Source organism: Pleurodeles waltl, chromosome 12, assembly GCF_031143425.1.
Source record: "Pleurodeles waltl isolate 20211129_DDA chromosome 12, aPleWal1.hap1.20221129, whole genome shotgun sequence".
In the NCBI taxonomy this organism is placed as follows: domain Eukaryota; kingdom Metazoa; phylum Chordata; class Amphibia; order Caudata; family Salamandridae; genus Pleurodeles; species Pleurodeles waltl.
Window position 1 is genome coordinate 541393298 of NC_090451.1, and position 20662 is coordinate 541413959.

Here is a 20662-nt window from a genome sequence, read left to right on the forward strand (position 1 = left end):
AAGTATTTTGATTGTTTGACTTGCAAACTTCCTCTGGCTTGACAAAATTCAGGGTATACAAGATTGAGGGCCCAGTTTAAGTTTGTTTGTGAAGGTGATTTGGCACCTCTTTGAGTTGAGCCATTCAACTGCAACCATCCTTGTGAGATTATTTATTTTTGGCAATTTCAAATGTAGCCTAATAGAAGTAGAGTCATTAATCGTAGTAATTAGGAAGCAAGTTGTATCTTCATTTTATGACTCCCTTTATATATTATCTGTCAATATTTTCCCGATCCTAAAAATGTCTAAAGAAAACAACATACTTTACCACCAATGTGAAGCCAAAGGAGAAACCATAAATGCATTTGCACACTCACACTGAAAAAGAATAAAATAAAAAAGTCCCACAGCAAAGGCAGCCGTTACCCCTCCTGTGAATAGGAGCTGTCACAGGTCTGGAAACATGCATTGGCAAAGCCAAAACGTCTTGATATGGCAAGCTGGTGCAATGGTTATTCTTTCAAAAATGTTATTGCAAGCATATGCCTAAAAAATGAAAGGAATAAAAAAATGATGCCACCTAAACGTAGTTGCCAAATGCTTACGATAAAAAATTTGAAGTTTACAATTCTTTCACTGATGCAGCTGTTTTACTAGCGATGTTATTTAAATACAAGGCTTTCAGTAGTGCCGTGCATTTTATTACAATTATTTGTAAAGGAAATATGAATAAATAAAGACCCAATCAAAAACTCAAATTGCAGGTAGCTACAGTGTTACAATGCCACTTACACGCATTAATTATTTTTTTCAAACATTTTTCATTGAATATTCAGCTGTACATAAGCAGGGCATCAGTGAATTTACAGGCATTGTGTCATGAATCATCATATCGGGTAGTACAACAAGTATGCAACAGGACAGAGTAGGTAGCAAGGCAATTACAAATATAATGGTAACAAGCCTGATCATATGTTAAATAAGCTCGGATTCAAGCAAGACAGTGACATAGCTTGGGTGTGATCGCCTGTAGCCACAAGGCCTATTGTCATCTGTAGGATGCTATGAGTTTGAGACGGGTGTCATCAGTTGTGAGGAGCACAGATGGATGGGTATAGTTATGTAAGGATAGAATGAGATGGTGTGACGTCCTTATTGGGGTCGGTTTTGAGAGTGAGGATCAGGTCCTCCCACAATAGGTTTTTTCCAAAGGCCTTGCGACTCCTCACTGTGCAGAGCCATAGATTCTGTTTCTGCCCATTGAATCACCATGTCTTGCCACTGAGTGACCCCATGTAAGGACGACTCCTTCTACTGCATTGTGATTGTGCGCCTGGCCAGTAGTAGGGCTGGTTCAAGGTAGTAATTTGTTATTACCCGCTGGTTTTCCTATGTTTGTTGAACCTCAGTATACAACCCTCCATGGTATTCAACTCACTACAACCAGTGATGCTGCAGAGAGTTATACAGATGTCTGCCCAGAATGTCTGGATCATAGTGCATGAACAAAATATGCATAATGTCAGCTTCTAAGCCATGGCAATGGAGCCAGTTTGATGATGACGTGGGATAGATTTTATTGATTCTACAAACCATGGTCCGTGTTCAGAGGCCGATGGTATTTTAAATTTAAGGAACAGTGTTTTTATTCGTATTTATTCTGTTGGAATTACAATTAGACTTACCAGTGTTTTAAACAAGGCCCTTTTACACTCAGGAAGGATTGTGCCTGTTGGTCTTGGTGTACTGAGACGACAGCCATTTTTCGACCTCTTTAGAAGCATACTTATGGACACCATCTTGAGGAGGTCAGCGGTCTAGCTGTCTGATCCTCCTGTTTTCTGAGGACTTAAAAACCTTCAATGCTGTGGCTGCGCAGTGGCCGTGTGCAGAGGGTGCGCCGCAGGCGCGCCAAAGGCGCACCAAAGGCAAGCCTGTCGGTGCCTGTCCGTGCCAGACCAGGCTCCTGGACCAGCAACTATGGGCATCTTAACATAGGTAGGCTTACATATGATGTTGAATTTCTCCATTCACTTAGATTTAATATAGGAGCCAAAGGTAATGAACAAACTGTTCCAAGGGAAGTTACTTTGCCCTTTAGTAGAGGTGATAGACCCCCCCAACCTCTAGTACAGAACATACCTGTATCACATAAAGTACCACATAGCTTGTTTTTCCTGGCAAATTGTAGATCTTTAGCTGCCCACAAACTGGATATCAATCTTCTACTTAATAAATTAACACCTACAGCCCTATTCCTAACGGAAACATGACTACCATGAGGGTTCAGCTCCTGATATTTCCCTGGCTTTACCTAATAAGTACTCAATCATAAGGCAAGACAGAGTCTCAGGGAAAGAAGGGGTTATTGCCATTATTGTCAAGGATTCAATTAAGGTCACCACCCATCTACTTAAGTTATTAGATTGTGAGAGTATGTATTTTTCCTTCTCTTTAAATCCCCAATATAGTTTCTCTGGGGCCTTAATACATCGCCCCCCTGGCTCTTCATTGCATTTTCTTCAAACCTTCCCAGAGCAAGTGGCAGACTTAATTTGTAATAAGCCAAATTTCACAATTCTTGGAGATTTTAATAATAACACAGATAATTTAGAGAATGCAGCTGCTAAGAGACCTTAGATCTCACACAGCTGATCAGGGGCCCTACACACATCAAGGGTCATACCATTGACTTGTTTTCAGCAATATAGCTGACTTAACTGCCCTGCCCCCGCCCCATTGGCCTGGTCTGATCATTATCTAATCTCTTCCTCCCTTCCCCTTCGAGTATTGGAAACACTCTCCCAAAGCATTATCCAACTTTATAGACGTTGGTATATGCTTAAGATTAAAGAATGGATTGACATCTTAGAGAGTTCAAAACCCACATTGAATGGGAATATGGATACATCTTTAGACTCATTTAATAATTGGATTAGAAAAAGCTTAGAAACAATCCTTCCATATACGTTAAGGTCAAGTGGACATAAGAAAAAAAGTGCCCCCTGGTTCTCCAAACCAGCTTAGCCTAATAAAGAGGAAATGTAGGCGGCCGGAGTGAAAGTGGAGAAAATCCTATGAGACTTCCTATAAAGAAGAGTATAGGAAGGCTATCAGAAGGTTTCATGCTGAAATTAAAGCAGCCCAAAGTGCATATTATTCTCACTCAGCAGCCGTTCTTTCATGACCTCCATTTTGTGAGCCTCTGTGCATCTCCCCTGTGTCCTGATACAGCCCAGTGTTCAAGGATTGCAAAAAGACCTAGGTAAGGAGCCTGAGATTTTTCTGGGTAAATAGTATTATTTGTTCAAAAGTGTTTGTTTCAGCTACCTGTGTCTGTTTTACTGTGGACTCTCTGTGTTTCAGGCAGCCTGGCCTCTTTTAAAGTGGTGTTTTTTTTTTATTCGTTTTTGCAGTGACTTTGTGAATTGCCTTGCTAGTGTGTGGCACCCCCCTTTTTTTCTCTTCTAAGTAAAAAGGCTACATACATCTTCCAGAGTGTGTTTTTAGGAGACGTTTTTAATCTGTTTCTGTGATTTAAATTGTGCTGCCCCCTGTATTTTTGCCTTTAAAAAAGCTTGATTTTCGAGTGCGCGCCCAGCACTATTCCAGTGTTTGTTTCTTAAACAATCTCTCCCTTACCTGGAAAGTAGACTCTGCTAGCTTGGAAGTGTGGATTCAGCCTGTCTGTATCCAAGGAGATTCTGAATAGAGCAGCAGTTGCCTTTCCCCCTGACCACAGGGACTGGACTTAGCTGATTGGCTCCCTGAGTCCCTGCTGCACCTGAGACCCGCCCCCCACACCTGCTCTGGCCCCTTAAGTTTGTGGAGGGAAGCCCAAGACAGCCACCTCCATTTTGTGAGCCTCTGTGCATCTCCCCTGTGTCCTGATACAGCCCAGTGTTCAAGGATTGCAAAAAGACCTAGGTAAGGAGCCCTGAGATTTTTCTGGGTAAATAGTATTATTTGTTCAAAAGTGTTTGTTTTAGCTACCTGTGTCTGTTTTACTGTGGACTCTCTGTGTTTCAGGCAGCCTGGCCTCTTTTAAAGTGGTGTTTTTTTTAATTCATTTTTGCTGTGACTGTGTGAATTGCCTTGCTAGTTTGTGGCTCCCCCCTCCCCCTTTTTTCTCTTCTAAGTAAAAAGGCTACATACATCTTGCAGAGTGTGTTTTTAGGAGACTGTTTTAATCTGTTTCTGTGATTTAAATTGTGCTGCCCCCCTGTATTTTTGCCTTTAAAAAAGCCCGATTTTAGAGTGCGCGCCCAGCACTATTCCAGTGTTTGTTTCTTAAACAATCTCTCCCTTACCTGGAAAGTAGACTCTGCTAGCTTGGAAGTGTGGATTCAGCCTGTCTGTATCCAAGGAGATTCTGAATAGAGCAGCAGTTTCCTTTCTCCCTGACCACAGGGACTGGACTTAGCTGATTGGCTCCCTGAGTCCCTGCTGCTCCTGAGACCCGCCCCCCACACCTGCTCTGGCCCCTTAAGTTTGTGGAGGGAAGCCCATGACAGCCACCTCCATTTTGTGAGCCTCTGTGCATCTCCCCTGTGTCCTGATACAGCCCAGTGTTCAAGGATTGCAAAAAGACCTAGGTAAGGAGCCCTGAGATTTTTCTGGGTAAATAGTATTATTTGTTCAAAAGTGTTTGTTTCAGCTACCTGTGTCTGTTTTACTGTGGACTCTCTGTGTTTCAGGCAGCCTGGCCTCTTTTAAAGTGGTGTTTTTTTTTAAATTCGTTTTTGCCGTGACTGTGTGAATTGCCTTGCTAGTTTGTGGCACCCCCCCCTTTTTTCTCTTCTAAGTAAAAAGGCTACATACATCTTGCAGAGTGTGTTTTTAGGAGACTGTTTTAATCTGTTTCTGTGATTTAAATTGTGCTTAACAACTGTCTGCCCCCCTGTATTTTTGCCTTAAAAAAAGCCCGATTTTAGAGTGCGCACGCAGCACTATTCCAGTGTTTGTTTCTTAAACAATCCCTCCCTTACCTGGAAAGTAGACTCTACTAGCTTGGAAGTGTGGATTCAGCCTGTCTGTATCCAAGGAGATTCTGAATAGAGCAGCAGTTGCCTTTCCCCCTGACCACAGGGACTGGACTTCAGTTAACTTGCTCCTTATATAAGTTCCTATTGGTTGTTGCATATGTTGTTGTGATAGGTTGTTGGGAGATGGTCTTTCATTGGTTGCTGGCTCCAGGGCTGGGGTTATGATTGGTGGACAGGGCAGGGAATCTGATCGGCTGTTGGTTCTAGGGCTGTGATTGGTGGATAGGGCTGGGATTCTGATTGGTTGCTGGTTTTAGGGCTGGGGCTATGATTGGTGGTCAGGAATAGGACTATGATCGGTGATTAGGGCTGGGTCTCCCATTAGTTGTTTGAATCAGGGCTTGAAATTGGATTGGCTAGGGTTAGGACCCAATTCTTATTGCCCAGTAGGGCTATTAAAGGCTAGGACTCAGGGCGTCTCAGCCCGGGCGGAAAGGCAAAGGGTGGAGAGGACAAGGGCAGCTGCCTGTTTGGGCCTGTTCGGGACAGGTAGGGACTAGGGACTAGGGCCAGAAATGCTGCCCAATACTCAGTGGACCAAGATTGATTCCAGCCCCTACACATCCCTCAACATGTAAACACATATTCTGCAAAGGCATCCAACTCATGCATCACAAACTGACCACAGATAAATTGCATTGCCCCAACACCCAACACAATACCCCACAACTACTACAGTCAAACACCTGCCTTCTCACAGCAAACACTACTCTGTCCACTCCCACTAACACAACCTGCCATCACTCACACAACACAAAACTACAGTATACATTTCTCTCAGTCTCAGCCTTCCAGATACACATACTAACCAACAACACTATCCGCTGTTTGCTCCACACAGACCACCTGTCATGATAACAATGCCCAAACTCTGCCTTCAAACACACCATCTACAAACACTCTTCCCCTCTCTTCACCAATTACACACAACCATACAATCCCCACATTTCACTCCACCACACATATTACCTCTTCCAGTCATCGCAACTAATACTAACTCCCCTGACACACACCCTTCACCTCTTACACACCTCGTACATTCATCTCCAAAACACATCAACACCCCATCTAACACTCAAATTCCACTTACCAGCACTAACTCACATGCAAATCCCTCACCAAAAACAACTACACCAATATCCCCTCTCACTATTCCACAAAAACAATACCGACCACAAACATCAGCACATCAAAGCAACACAAACTTACATTACACTTATCATCATACCCACTCCCACCCTCAGGACTACACAAATAATACAAATGCCATCCTATCTCGACCCCTACTTTCTCACTCTTCACAAACACCTACCACAAGCACCCTAACCCAGCAACTTTCATTCACTCACCTCTCCTCCATTGCACAATTTAGAGCCTTACATCATGATCCACATGCTCCTCCACCACCCCTAACCCATACTCCATCCACACTAAACAAACGCAAACAAAATAAAAAACATGCCACTCATAGCAACCTCACATCCCCTTGTCTATTACATAATAAAACTACCCTACAGAAAACAGTATACTCCTCATGGCTCTCTCAGCCACCAAGTCCACCACCCACACACACAGACCCAACAAAATGCCTCCTTAACCTGCTGGAAGAGGAACACTATATTGAAAAGCAAGACTATTGTGAGCCTCAAACAGTTATCACAACTAGCAACACTCCTGCTTCAAGCTCACATTATACTAATTACCCTTCTCCTAAACAAAACAACACTACCACTAACACACCTTTTCTAAACCGCCAGCTCATAAATGCTCAATCACTCTAAAAAAACAAGCACCACATCTACGACCTGCTCACAGACACACAACCTGACTTACTATTCATAACTGAATCCTGGTTGGGAGATGGCATGGCACCAGTGTTGCACAAAGCCGTTCCTCCGGGCTATCAAACCATCACTCAAAACCATATAGGCAAGAGAGGAGGTGAACTAGCTATTATATTCAAACAGGCATTGAACCTCAGTAAAACAGACAACATCTCCATACAAGGTTGTGAAGCCCTCCTTACCGGATGCCACCATACTCCAACTTCCTCCTGTAACTTTCTCCTCCTTTACAGACCTCCACCTAACAACTCCACATTCCCAGATGCTTTTCTAGACACAGTCTCAAACCTTATTACACTACACTATACTCCAACCTATGCATTCTTGGGGATCGAAACATTTGGGGCCATATTTATACTTTTCGACGCACAACTGCGCCAACGCAGTTGTGCATCAAAAAAGTTAACGCCGGCTAACGCCATTCTGAAGCGCCATGCGGGCGCCGTATTTATTCAATGAAGTTAGCCGGCGTTAGCCAGCGGAGCTGCCTGGTGTGCTTGAAAAAAAATGACTTACACCAGGCAGCGCCGGCGTAGGGGAAAATGGAGCTTGGGCAAGTCAGGCTGAGGCAAAATTGTCGCCTCAACCCGATTTGCGCCATTTTTTTTTACTCCCAACCCCCATTGAAATGACTCCTGTCTTAGCAAAGACAGGAGTCATGCCCCCTTGCCCAATGGCCATGCTCAGGGGACTTATGTCCCCTGGGCATGGTCATTGGGCATAGTGGCATGTAGGGGGGCACAAATCAGGCCCCCCATGCCACAAAAAAAAAATATATATACTTACCAGCACTTACCTTAATGTCCCAGGGGTGGGTCCCTCCATCCTTGGGCGTCCTCCTGGGGTGGGCAAGGGTGGCAGGGGGTGTCCCTGGGGGCATGGTAGGGCACCTCTGGGCTCCTTCCGAGCCCACAGGTCCCTTAACGCCTGCCCTGACCAGGCGCTAAAAAACTACGCAAAAGCGGCTGGACGTCATTTTTTTTGACCCGCCCACTCCCGGGCGTCATTTTTGCCCGGGAGTATAAATACGGCGCACATGCCTTGGAGTCATTTTTTAGACGGGAACGCCTACCTTGCATATCATTAACGCAAGGAAGGTGTCCACGCTAAAAAATGACGCAAACTCCATGAACTTTGGCGCTAGATGCGTCTAACGCCAAAGTATAAATATCGAGTTCGTTTTGCGTCGAATTTGCGTAAAAAAAACGACGCAAATCCGGCGCAAACAGAGTATAAATATGGCCCTTGGTTTGACAAACCCAATATGCCCCATCCAAAAGATATCACCACTGGCCTAGTCGCATTGAACCTACATCAGATTGTAAACAATCCCACACACATTGCTGGTCACATCCTAGATGTAATTTTTGCTAAGCCTGAACTAGTTACTATTCATAGCATCACGCCAATCAATTGGTCAGACCACCATATGATAACTTTCCAACATACAACTCCACAAATCAACACACCCCACAACTACTTACATACATACACCTATCAACCATGGAGCAAACTCAATTTGGATCACTTAGAAACACAACTAACAGCAAACACAGATCTAGATACAATTAATTCTGTGCCAAAACTTTATGAGTGGCTACAGGAAGCTTTTGATATCATAATATCACTCAGAAAAACTAAACACAACAAAAGAAAACCAACACCTTGGAGAAACACAGAACTTAAAAAGATAAAGCAACAAATCAGAAAGTTGCAGCAGACCTGGTTCAAAACAAACAACAGTCAAGACAAACTGCAGCTACACAAACGTAACAGGATATACAAGTCATCAATCAAAAAAGCTAAAAGAAGATACTACTCAGACAGAATTCAAAATGCTCAATCTACAAACAAGGAATTTTATAAAATTCTCAATGAATTTCAAAAACCTGCATGCATGGAAGAAAGTCATCCCACTACTCAAGATTTCACAAACAAATTGGCAACTCACTACACAACCAAGGCAGACACATTGGACTCCTATTTAAAACAGAAGAAAACCATCAGCACCAACCCCTTTCCTAAAATACCCTCTAAGAATAAACCAACCCAACCTCTACAGTCCTTCAAACAAATATCCCAGGACGAATTTATGGATTTGGTCAAAGCAAGCAGACCTTCTGGTTGGCCTTCTGACCCTTGCCCACCACAAATCTTCAAGAACATTCTTCTACCTACTTCTGCTGCCACACCTGTAAGAAGAATCATCAACAACTCTTTAACTTCAGGAACTTTTCCTGTAGACCTGAAAAAGGCATACATACGACCTTTATTAAAGAAAACAAACCTAGACCCGCAAGACCCCGACAACTACAGACCTATCACAAATGGACCTTTCCTGGGCAAATTGATAGAAAGAGCAGCATTCGCCCAGATGTCACAATTCATTGAAGACAATTCTATACTTTCAGACTTCCAAACTGGATTCCGCCCAGGAAGAAGCACTGAATCAGCACTCATAGCAATCTGGGATGATCTTAAAAACACAGTCGACTGAAATGGAGTTGCTGCACTACTTCTCTTGGACCTCTCGGCTGCCTTTGATACGGTTGACCATGACACCCTAACTCAAAGACTCCACAAAGCCGGCATACAAGGGATTGCTCTCGACTGGATTACTTCCTATCTTCAAAAAAGATCTAATATCATCCACTCGCCCCCCTTCTCGTCCGAGCCCTACCTCACAAAAGCAGGGGCCCCCCAAGGGTCAATCATCTCACCTTTGCTTTTCAACATCTACATGATATCTTTACCAGAACTGATCAATGATTTCCATCTCACATGCTACAACTATGCAGATGACACACAAATACTACTCAAATTACAATGCCCCAAAAACATTGAAAACTCACAAATCTTCAGTTGCCTCAGAGCCGTTGATCAGTGGATGACCTGGAGCCATCTCAAACTAAATACCTCCAAAATCGAAATACTCATATGTGGTGACTGGAAAAATTATGACCCTCTGTGCGTCTGGCCTGATGATCTCGGACACCTCCTCAATTATCCAAGGAAGTTAAAAACCTAGGAATCACCATGGATTCCAAGTTAACTATGAATGTCCAAGTGGACAAATTAGCACGAACAAGCTTCATCACCTTGAAGACTTTACAACGCATTTTCCCCCACCTCGGATTTCCACACAAGGTGCAAGCTACTATCTCGCTTGTACTATCCAAACTGGATTATGCCAATGGCCTCTACCATGGATCATCTCTATCTGTTATGAAAAAACTACAACGTATCCAGAATTCCACAGCCAGGCTACTATTACATGTAAAGCAGCAAGCCCACATCTCCCCTGCCTTGAGAGCACTACACTGGTTACCCGTTGCCAGAAGATGCACTTTCAAGCTGCTTTGTATCACCCACAAAGTTATACATGGAACAGGACCGCTTTTTATCAGAAACAAAATTACCAAATACATCCAACAAAGAAACCTCCGCTCAAGATTGAAACCCCGCCTTAGAACACCACCATACAAGAAAAAGACTATAGGTGGTACATCCTTCTCCGTTCAAGCAGCCAAACTATGGAATTTATTACCCCCAACTATAAGAGCCACAGATAACTTTCTTGTCTTCAGAAAACTACTCAAAAGTTGTCTCTTTCCTTCATAACCACCATATTCAAACAACTATGAACTGCATATGCCTATGTTGATAAATCCTTTTGTCAGATTATGTGTATATTTCTAGCTATTTATAGTTTCTTTAGAAAATATGTATCGCTACTATGTCATAACAATAAAATACACACACACTCTTTAAACCTGTTTGACTAAGTATATTTTACCCATGGTTCTAATTATTTATTGTATGTGCATATGTGTGTGTATTCATGTGTGTGTGTATGTATATATATATATATATATGTATGTATGTATGTGTATATGTTGTTTCTGTGCTTGGCATGTTCGTGGGTCATTGCATGGCTCCTGGGTGGATTGTTAATCTAGATATCTATGAATTCCTGCTCTCATCTTATCACACTTATCTACCCATCATCATATGTCATGTCTCTATCAAACTATCCTCCATTCTCACTCTGACTCATCCCAAATCCTTTCTACTACTTTCAACTCCTAAACAACTCTGCCTAAGCTCTTCCCTCCGCTTCCACATCTAACTCACCAAACCTCACTCCACTACCGTGACCTCCCACACAACCCTACTAAATTCTCCCGCATTTATCTCACCCTGCTACTATGCTCTCCCTAACCCTTCCACAAACTCTTCCCTCGTCCACCCCCCTTTACTCATCCCAAGCCTTTGGGTTGAGTAAATTAAGGATATACTCCCAATTAACACTTCTGGACTTCTTTCCTCCTCCACCCCTCCATTACTCCAGTTAATCTAACTAAAGAACTCTCATATCCGCTGCTCAAATTAACTCATAATAATACTAAAACTGTACTCATTATTTCCCAATACTAATCCATCACTAATTCTTGTTGGGTTCCAGAGTAGTGTGCTTTGACGCCTTGTCAGGGGTAGTAAGCGCTATATAAATACGATTACAATACAATACAATATTATGCAGATAAAATCGAACACAGCCCTAACTCCCCAAAACAAAATATTCTCCTGTTAAAAGAATTTACCTCTCCTCAGGCATACACAGACACTGTAGAAGCCTCTCATTTACATAGTAATGAATTAGCAGGATTTTTTCAGGAAAGAATTGCAGAGATCTATTCAACCTTTCCAATAGATACCCATAGTCCCCAAGCGGTAGATGAGGAGTGTTCCAAGGGTGCAGCAAGGTTTACACATATTCCTCCCTTCTCTCCTGAAACGGTCTCTATACTATTGACCACTCTTAAATCAGGGTTTACCCAGGATCCGGCCCTGCCTTCAATCTTAGGACAAGGGGCTTCAATAATAGTCCCTGTGGTAACAGAGCTGCTGAACATGTCACTATCAGTCGGCACCGTTCCTCCACAATGGAAACATGCAATTGTGAAGGCGTTGCTTAAGAAGCCCAGCCTGGATCCACTCATCCCTGGCAATTATAGACCAATTTCTATGCTGCCAGCCCTTGCCAAAGTACGTGAAAAACACATTAATACTCACCTTTTGAGTTTTTTGGAGGAGAATAACGTTCTCCATCTGTCTCAGAGGGGCTTCAGACCATCACATAGTACAGAATCTGCATTCATCGCAGTCACTGAAGAAGTTAGGAAACATGTAGATCAGGGCTTGGTTTCGGCAATGGTGCTTCTCGATCTTAGTGCCGCCTTTAACACAGTGATGCACAATATTTTACTCCAGAGAATGAGGGAAAGTGGAGTCTCAGGCAATGTCCTCATTCTTGGATCCAAGATCATTTCAAGTTTTGGACTGTTCCTTTTATTTGAGCAGTTTTAAGAGTAAGTGAGGGGTGCCTCAGGGCTCTTCTTTGAGCCCTATGTTATTTAATATCTATATGGCCCCTCTGGCAAAAGTAGTGGAGCCCTATGGACTCTCTGTAGTGTCATGTACAGATGACACTCAGCTTGTGGAATCCTTTTCTATCATTCAGAACTCAACCAATTCTCGGCTCAATCCTTGTCTACAGGCAATTTCCAAGTGGATGTCCAGCTGTAGACTTAAGTTGAAGGGGGACAAGACAGAGGTTATGTTTCTGGGTCACCAGGCAAAACCAAACTTAATCTCCCCAGTTTTACAACCATTAGAAGATCTTCCATTGCCCAAAGAAAGCATTGAGAGTCTGGGAGTATGGTTTGATCCATGGTTGACCAAGCGAAATAAATATCCTCTTCCTGTTTTGTCATACTCAGACTTCTTAGAAAGATTTTCAAAATGCTTCCGTTCATTGCAAAGTGGTTCATCACACAGGCCTTAATAATCTCTCGGTTGGATTATGGGAATGCCCTGTTTCTTGGCGCACCAAAATATGTTGTGAAGAAATTGCAGGTGGTGCAGAACACTGCTGCCCGCCTTCTCTTCAATCTACCCAGACATGAATCAGCCAGATCAGCTTTATCAACATTGCACTGGCTTCCTTTGGAGAAACGGATAACATTGAAATCTTTATGTTACATTCACAGAGCGCTATATGACAAAGGCCCACCAATATTGCGAACTCTGTCTTCTTTTTACAAACCTACCAGAAATCTTAGAACATCCTACACGGCCCTAGCTGTCATTACCCTAATAAAAAAGGCCAAATGGGGAGGAAGATCAATATCGTATCTTGGAGCTAGACCGTGGAATTCACTACCACAGAATCTACATCAAACCAGCCACGAACTGTTGTTCTGGCAGCTATTAAAAACTTGGTTATTTTAGTTTGTGTCTCAAAGCCGTATATTCAAGGGTTTTTCTGCATAGTGCTGGGAGGCCTTGGGGCAGCTATGTGCTCTATAAATTTTCATAACATAACATAACATAACATAGCATAACATGGATCCAGGCCGAGGTCAGGTTGTCTCTGTGCAGTATGTTGTATCATATGTATTGAGAGTATGCACTGGGGAGACGTTACATAGGTACAAAGCTCTCTGTCCCACTTTCTTTGTGATTGAGGTTGGGCCAGGTCAAGTTCCCATTTCTGGTGTAGTGCTGCTAGATGACCAGAGGATCTGGTGGGAATCGCTTTAGCAATACATGAGACAAACCTACTTACACATTTTAGTACAGCAACTTTAAAAGAAAGATGGGAAATAAATCACCCCAACTGGTGGTTCTCAGAGAGCAGGCAAAATTGACTGATCTCAGCCAGATTCCAGACTCACAAAGACCATGGTTTACAAGCATCATATTCTAGCACACCAAAAATGTTCTCCCTACTGAGACAAATTTTCAACTCTTCAGACTGGTTTCCTGAAACTTTTTTAGAAGAATAATTGTTTGGATAAAAAAAATTACTTGCCTTGAAAAAGCCCCAGATTTGCATGCGAGGTGGGGGGCGGGGTGAAACACGGTTTGTCTGTTCCTTTCTCACAAACTTCTATGTGATGTCAACAACGCCTGATGAACATCGAGGATTACAATAATTAAATACCACACAAAAAAAGAAAGTTATCTTGTTCTTTGTCTCACCTGAATGAAATAACAATAGTAATACTTTGAAAATAACATATACATTGTTGTTGAGTATATCCTCACTCACTGTTCACATTTGTTCTGTGGGCTCAAGGTGTGTGTGGCCCACCTATAGGTTTAGTCTTCAGTATCCCAAATATAGCCCTGTCCAGAAGACATAGGTGGTCATGACAACCCTGGTGGACGGTGATAAAGCGGCGGTAAGACCGCCAACAGGCCGGTGGAAAACAATTTGCTATTACGACCGTGGCGGAAACCGCCAACAAAGACAGCCACTTTAATACTCCGACCCCCACGGCGGTACAAACAAACAGCTTGGCGGTCACCGCCAACAGACAGGCGGAGGACAATGTACTGCCCACTGTTTCACACAACAGGCCAATCCGCCACCTTTTCCGGGGTGGATTCACCGCGGATGAAACATGGCGGAAACAGGAATACAGAAGGAAAAACGCTCACCTCTAAACACCCCACGAGGAACGAGGACGCCATCGATCCGGAACTCCAAATTCTACCTGCAATATTCTTCCTGCTCCTCTACCAGGAACACGAACGCCGGCGGCGAAGACCACAGTGAGTACTGCACCTACGACACAGGGGAGGGGGGATGGAAAAAACAGGGACATACACACGCAACACCCCCACCCTCACCCACTACAACACACACACTAATGCATATCATTACATCACAGTTACACCCCTCAAACCCCCCTGGAAGAATGCAAAGACAATAGAAAATGAGTGTAACCATTGTAATATATTAAAAGCAAGTAGGCAGAAATATATATATATATACACCATGTACAAAATATATACCAAGCATAGTAGTCCAGGTAGTGCTCTAATAAAGTCCGTGGAACACTGGGACCACACGGTATGGTTGAGGCCCACACAAGATCCCCGACCGTGACGGAGAGAACACTGCAGGTGCATCAGAGTGCAACTAAACAGGCACCTCAGGGGGAGGGAAAGAGGGGGCACCTCAGCCGGTTGAGTGCACGACGCCAAATCCACGAGGGGGCCACATGCCCACTGTTCCATCCTGGGGAGTGCAAAGCCACAGTCTCTCCAGTCTCTACAGTGGGTGGGTTGCCCACTGTTCAATCCTGGGGAGTGCAAAGCCACAGTCTGTCAAGTCTCTACAGTGGGTGGTTTGCCCACTGTTCAATCCTGGGGAGTGCAAAGCCACAGTCTCTCAAGTCTCTACAGTGGGTGGTTTGCCCACTGTTCAATCCTGGGGAGTGCAAACCCACAGTCTCTCAAGTGGATGACAGTCTCCACTGGTTCTGGAGGGGGCATGGTGCCCAGAGTGCTTCATCCTGCTAAGGACAGAGGTAGTGGATGACTTTCTCCACTGGTTCTGGAGGGGGCTCTGTGCCCAGAGTGCTTCATCCTGCTAAGGACAGAGGTAGTGGATGACTTTCTCCACTGGTTCTGGAGGGGGCTCTGTGCCCAGAGTGCTTCATCCTGCTAAGGACAGAGGTAGTGGATTACTTTCTCCACTGGTTCTGGAGGGGGCTCTGTGCCCAGAGTGCTTCATCCTGCTAAGGACAGACGTTGTGGATGACTTTCTCCACTGGTTCTGGAGGGGGCTCTGTGCCCAGAGTGCATCATTCACCCCGTGACGGACTCAGTTGCGTCAGTGCCCTTGCCGCTCATGGGCCAGCAGTGCTTGAGACAGCGGTGCCCTGTTCTGCGGTGCTTGAGACGGCGGTGCCCTGTTCAGTGGTGCTTGAGACGGCGGTGCCCTGTTCAGCGGTGCTTAAGACGGCCGTGCCCTGTTCAGCGGTGCTTGAGACGGCGGTGCCCTGTTCAGCGGTGCTTGAGACGGCGGTGCCCTGTTCAGCGGTGCTTGAGACAGCAGTGCCCTTTTCAGCGGTGCTTGAGACGGCGGTGCCCTGTTCAGCGGTGGCCTCCTGGGCAGGTGGGCTGGTGCTGGCGGTCCTGTCCTGGGCAGGTGGGCTGGTGCTAGCGGTCCTGTCCTGGGCAGCTGGGCTGGTGCTGGCGGTCCTGTCCTGGGCAGCTGGGCTTCTGCTGGCGGTCCTGGGCAGCTGGGCTGGTGCTCGCGTTCCTGTCCTGGGCAGCTGGGCTGGTGCTGGCGGTCCTGTCCTGGGCAGCTGGGCTGGTGCTGGCGGGCCTGTCCTGGGCAGGTGGGCTGGTGCTGGCGGGCCTGTCCTGGGCAGCTGGGCTTGTGCTGGCGGTGGCCTCCTGGGCAACTGGGCCTGTGGTGGCGGTGGCCTCCTGGGCAGGTGGGCTTGTGCTGGCGGTGGCATCCTGGGCAAGTGGGCTGGTGCTGGCGGGCCTGCCCTGGGCAGGTGGGCTGGTGCTGGCGGTCCTGTCCTGGGCAGGTGGGCTGGTGCTGGCGGTCCTGTCCTGGGCAGGTGGGCTGGTACTGGCGGGCCTGTCCTGGGCAGCTGGGCTGGTGCTGGCGGGCCTGTCCTGGGCAGGTGGGCTGGTGCTGGCGGTCCTGTCCTGGGCAGCTGGGCTGGTGCTGGCGGTCCTGTCCTGGGCAGGTGGGCTTGTGCTGGCGGTCCTGTCCTGGGAGCTGTGCTGGTGCTGGAGGTGGCCTCCTGGGCAGCGGGGATGATGGCGGTCTTCTCCGCCGTACTGCTCTTCCCAGACTTGCCGGGTTTCTTGTGGCCCTTCCCCACCTTGGAAGGGGTCACAGCTGACTCCACACTCCCACTGGGACCCCTGGGAGTGGCTTTGGTGGTTGGAGTCTTCCCCCTCTCCCGCCAGGTACTGGCCAACTTCTGATGCTTCCCAGGTGGGGGAGTGTCTGTGCTGTGGCTCCGTGCCACACAGGCTGCCCTGGTGGCCGGTGCACTCCAGATTCGGGTGACTACAGGCACCACTGGTCCTGGAGATATTGTGGCTGAGGTGCTAGTTCGGGACCTATGAGACGGAAGGGGTGGGGGAGGTGTGGGAAAGAGGTCAAGGTTGGACAGGAAAAGTTTTTTCGACACACTGGGATGGGTAGCTGGAGGGGGTTTGGGAGTGGAGGAAGAGGTGGTGGTTGTAGGATGTGTTCGTTTGCTGACTTTGGGTGAAGGTGCATGCGCTGGAGGCTGTCGTGAGGTGGATGGCTGTTGGGTGGGTGTGTGCCTGCGTTTGTGTATCTTGGGAGGTGGCGTCACAGACACACTGGGAGAGGACACAGGGGACGTGTGAATGGTAGTGGGGGTGGTGACTGCACATGAGTGGGGTGTGGTGGTGGGTGTGCTGGAGAGGGACAGAGTGGCTGTAGAGGTAGTGCATGCAGGTGTGAGTGTAGATGAGACTGGGAGGGAGATGAGGAGGAGGAGGACACAGTGGAGGCAGTGGATGTTGGTGTGTCTGCATGTGTGTGATGCTTGCGTGAGTGCCTGTAGGATGTGTGGTGCTTATGTTTGCCTGAGCTTCCCTTGTGTGTTGACGTGTGTGCATGCTGGTCTCTAGGTGTGCTTGGGATAGGCTGAGGTACAGGGGATTGCGTCGGGGTGGAGGAAGTTGGAGGGGGAGGCTAGACACAGGGACAATGGCTGCCATCAGTGCTGAGGCCAGAGTCTGAAAAGCTCGCTGTAGGGCGGCCTGACCAGAATGAATGCCCTCCAGGAATGCATTTGTTTGTTGCAACTGCCTTTCTACACCCTGGATGGCATTCAACATGGTAGACTGCCCAACAGTGAGGGACCTGAGGAGGTCAATGGCCTCCTCACTGAGGGCAGCAGGGGTGACTGGGGCAGGGCCTGAGGTGCCTGGGGGGAAGGTGATGCCCACCCTCCCGGGTGAGCGGGCACGGGGCGAAGGCTGAGGGGCTGCTCGGAGGGCAGTGCTGGAAGGGGTGGTGGCGGCTGTACCTGTAGATGGGGGTGGCACAGATGTTGCCGCCACCACAAGGGAGCTCCCATCGGAGGACGAGTCCGTGTCACTGGTCTCAGCTCCTGTCCCCGCCGTGGAGCTCCCCTTGCACTCCATCCCACTGGTGAAGTCCGAGTCCATAGTGTGGCCCTCCATGGCCATGTGTGATGCAGCCCCCTGGTGCTCCGGTGCCACTTCTCCTCCGCCTGAGGATTTTAATGCACACAAGAACAGGGAGACCACAAAAAGGGGGGGACAACAGAAGAAAGACATGTTGAGTGCATGCATTACCTCTACCATTGGCGGACACGACAGACACAGAAGCCCCCCGCACTACGCTGCGCTCTTGGGCTCCACTGTTCAATTCCTGGGAAATGGCCTACAAGGCTATAGACGACATCTGCGCACATAGATGACACAGGGGCATGACTAGGTGAACTTGCCACTCTACAGAGGTGGGGTAGGGTGCCACATGGCCTGCCTTACAGAGGGACTTTGCCTACGGAACTCGCCCTGGCCTAGGGAAACCCACAGCCCACCTCCCCCACCCAGACACCTCCACTGCGCGCAAAGTCAGCAGAATGAGAGTGTACTCACCCCCTTGTTGCTGCTGTGATGCCCTCAAGCGCCCATCCAACTCCGGGTAGGCCACCGCCAGGATCCTGAACATCAGGGGGGTCATGGTGCGACGGGCACCCCTCCCACGTTGGGAGGCCATCCCCAGCTGAGCCTCCGCCGTCTTCTTGCTCCAGCGGCGAATGTCCTCCCATCTTTTACGGCAGTGGGTGCTCCGTCTGTGGTAGACCCCCAGGGTCCGGACGTCCTTGGCGATGGCACACCAAATATGTTTTTTCTGGTGGGCGCTGACCTACATGAAATGTACAGGAGGAAGAGTAAGTTATTACCAACTGCACCGTCAAAGTGATTGGCCCCCATCCCTACCCTTGCCATGTGGCACATGCATTCACCGTCGTTTCATGCACGCCGCACTCTCCCCCCTTCCTTCTTACATCCAGCCCTCTCCACACAGGCATAGCCCATACATCATGCTCCCTGTGTACTTACCTGTTTGTCTGGAGGACCGTAGAGTAGCGTGTACTGGGGGAGGACCCCATCCATGAGTTTCTCCAACTGCTCCGATGTGTAGCCAGGGGCCCTTTCCCCAGACACTCGAGCCATTGTCTCTTCCAGACCGAGGTCACAGCAGCACTTGCAGTGTAGGTCCTCTCCTGTCGAAGATCAGGTATCGAGTGATTCAACAGAGAGAAAATGGCGGTCACGTCCGCGGCGGTGCGTACCGTCACCGCCGGCGCACATTGTCATTGGCTCCTGGGACCCATAGGGCCCAATGTTAACCAATGCAGCATTGCGCCGCGGTCTTCGACCGCCTACCGCAACGGTGTACAACGCCAGCGCAGTTACCTCACATCCCGTTGTCCCACTTTAGAGGTCAGGCAGCCGCCATTAGAGGGGCCCACATGACTTCATTTTCAACTGCGTCACACATACCTAGGCCTAGACTCAACACACATACAGGCCACATTTTGTGTATGAATGGTGTTCTGTGTAAACTGTGGGTACGTACCTCTGAGTTGTTTGACTCTGTGCTCGCTGTTGTCCTTCATAGGCACCGTCCGCTGGGACATGTGAGGAGATGGTGGCATCCTCTGGTGTACCGACCGTTGGTGGACCTGTCAACAACGGAGGAAAGATGTGATTATCACATACAGGCTTGACTGTGCCACAATCCAGGAACTGTGTACCCAGTTGGAGCCAGACCTGATGTCAGCAATCCGCCATCCCACAGGAATCCCCCCTCAAATGCAGGTGCTGTCAGTGTTCCATTTCCTTGCAAGTGGGTCATTTCAAACAACAGTGGCCATAGCATCAGGGATGTCCCAGCCTATGTTTTCCAACGTGTTGTCCAGAGTGTTGTCTGCACTTCTGAAACACATCCGGAGCTACATCGTTTTCCCTCTTGTGGAGGATTTGCCTACAGTGAAATGTGATTTCTATGCCCTGGGACATATCCCCAACATCATAGGTGCCATTGATGGGACCCATGTGGCTTTGGTACCCCCCCACAGGAGTGAACAGATGTACAGAAACCGGAAGAGTTATCATTCAATGAATGTACAGATGGTATGTTTGGCAGACCAGTACATCTCCCATGTGAATGCCATGTTCCCTGGCTCAGTGCATGACGCCTACATCCTGCGGAATAGCAGCATCCCTTATGTGATGGGTCAACTCCAGAGGCACCCTGTCTGGCTATTAGGTGAGCACCTGGAAGCAAGACAGTGGGAATGGTTGTCTGGGTCTGGGGATATCCCTACAGGTTAGTGCGTGTCTAACAGTTGTCCCTCGCCATTTGCAGGTGACTCTGGTTACCCCAACCTGTCATGGCACTGACCCCACTGAGGAATCCCAGGAAAAGGGCAGAGGAATGCTACAATGTGGCCCATGGGCGAACTAGGAGGGTGATCGAGCGGACCTTCGGCCTCCTGAAGGCCAGGTTCCGGTGCCTCCATATGACAGGTGGATCCCTATTCTACTCACCAAAGAAGGTGTGCCAGATCATCGTGGCCTGCTGTATGCTTCACAACTTGGCTTTGCGGCGACAGGTGCCTTTTTGTTGCAGGAGGATGGGCCAGATGGCGGTGTTGTGGCAGCTGTGGAGCCTGTGGACAGTGAAGATGAGGAAGCAGAGGAAGAAGACATGAACAACAGGGACTCAGTGATCCAGCAATATTTCCAGTGAGACACAGGTAAGAGTACAGACCTGCCTACTACATGTACGTACTTATACACTACTGCCTCTCTACTGTCTGTCGTTTTCACCCAGTGTATGGTCACTGAGTTGTCACTTTCCCTTACGATTTCACAGATGTGGGTCCCACT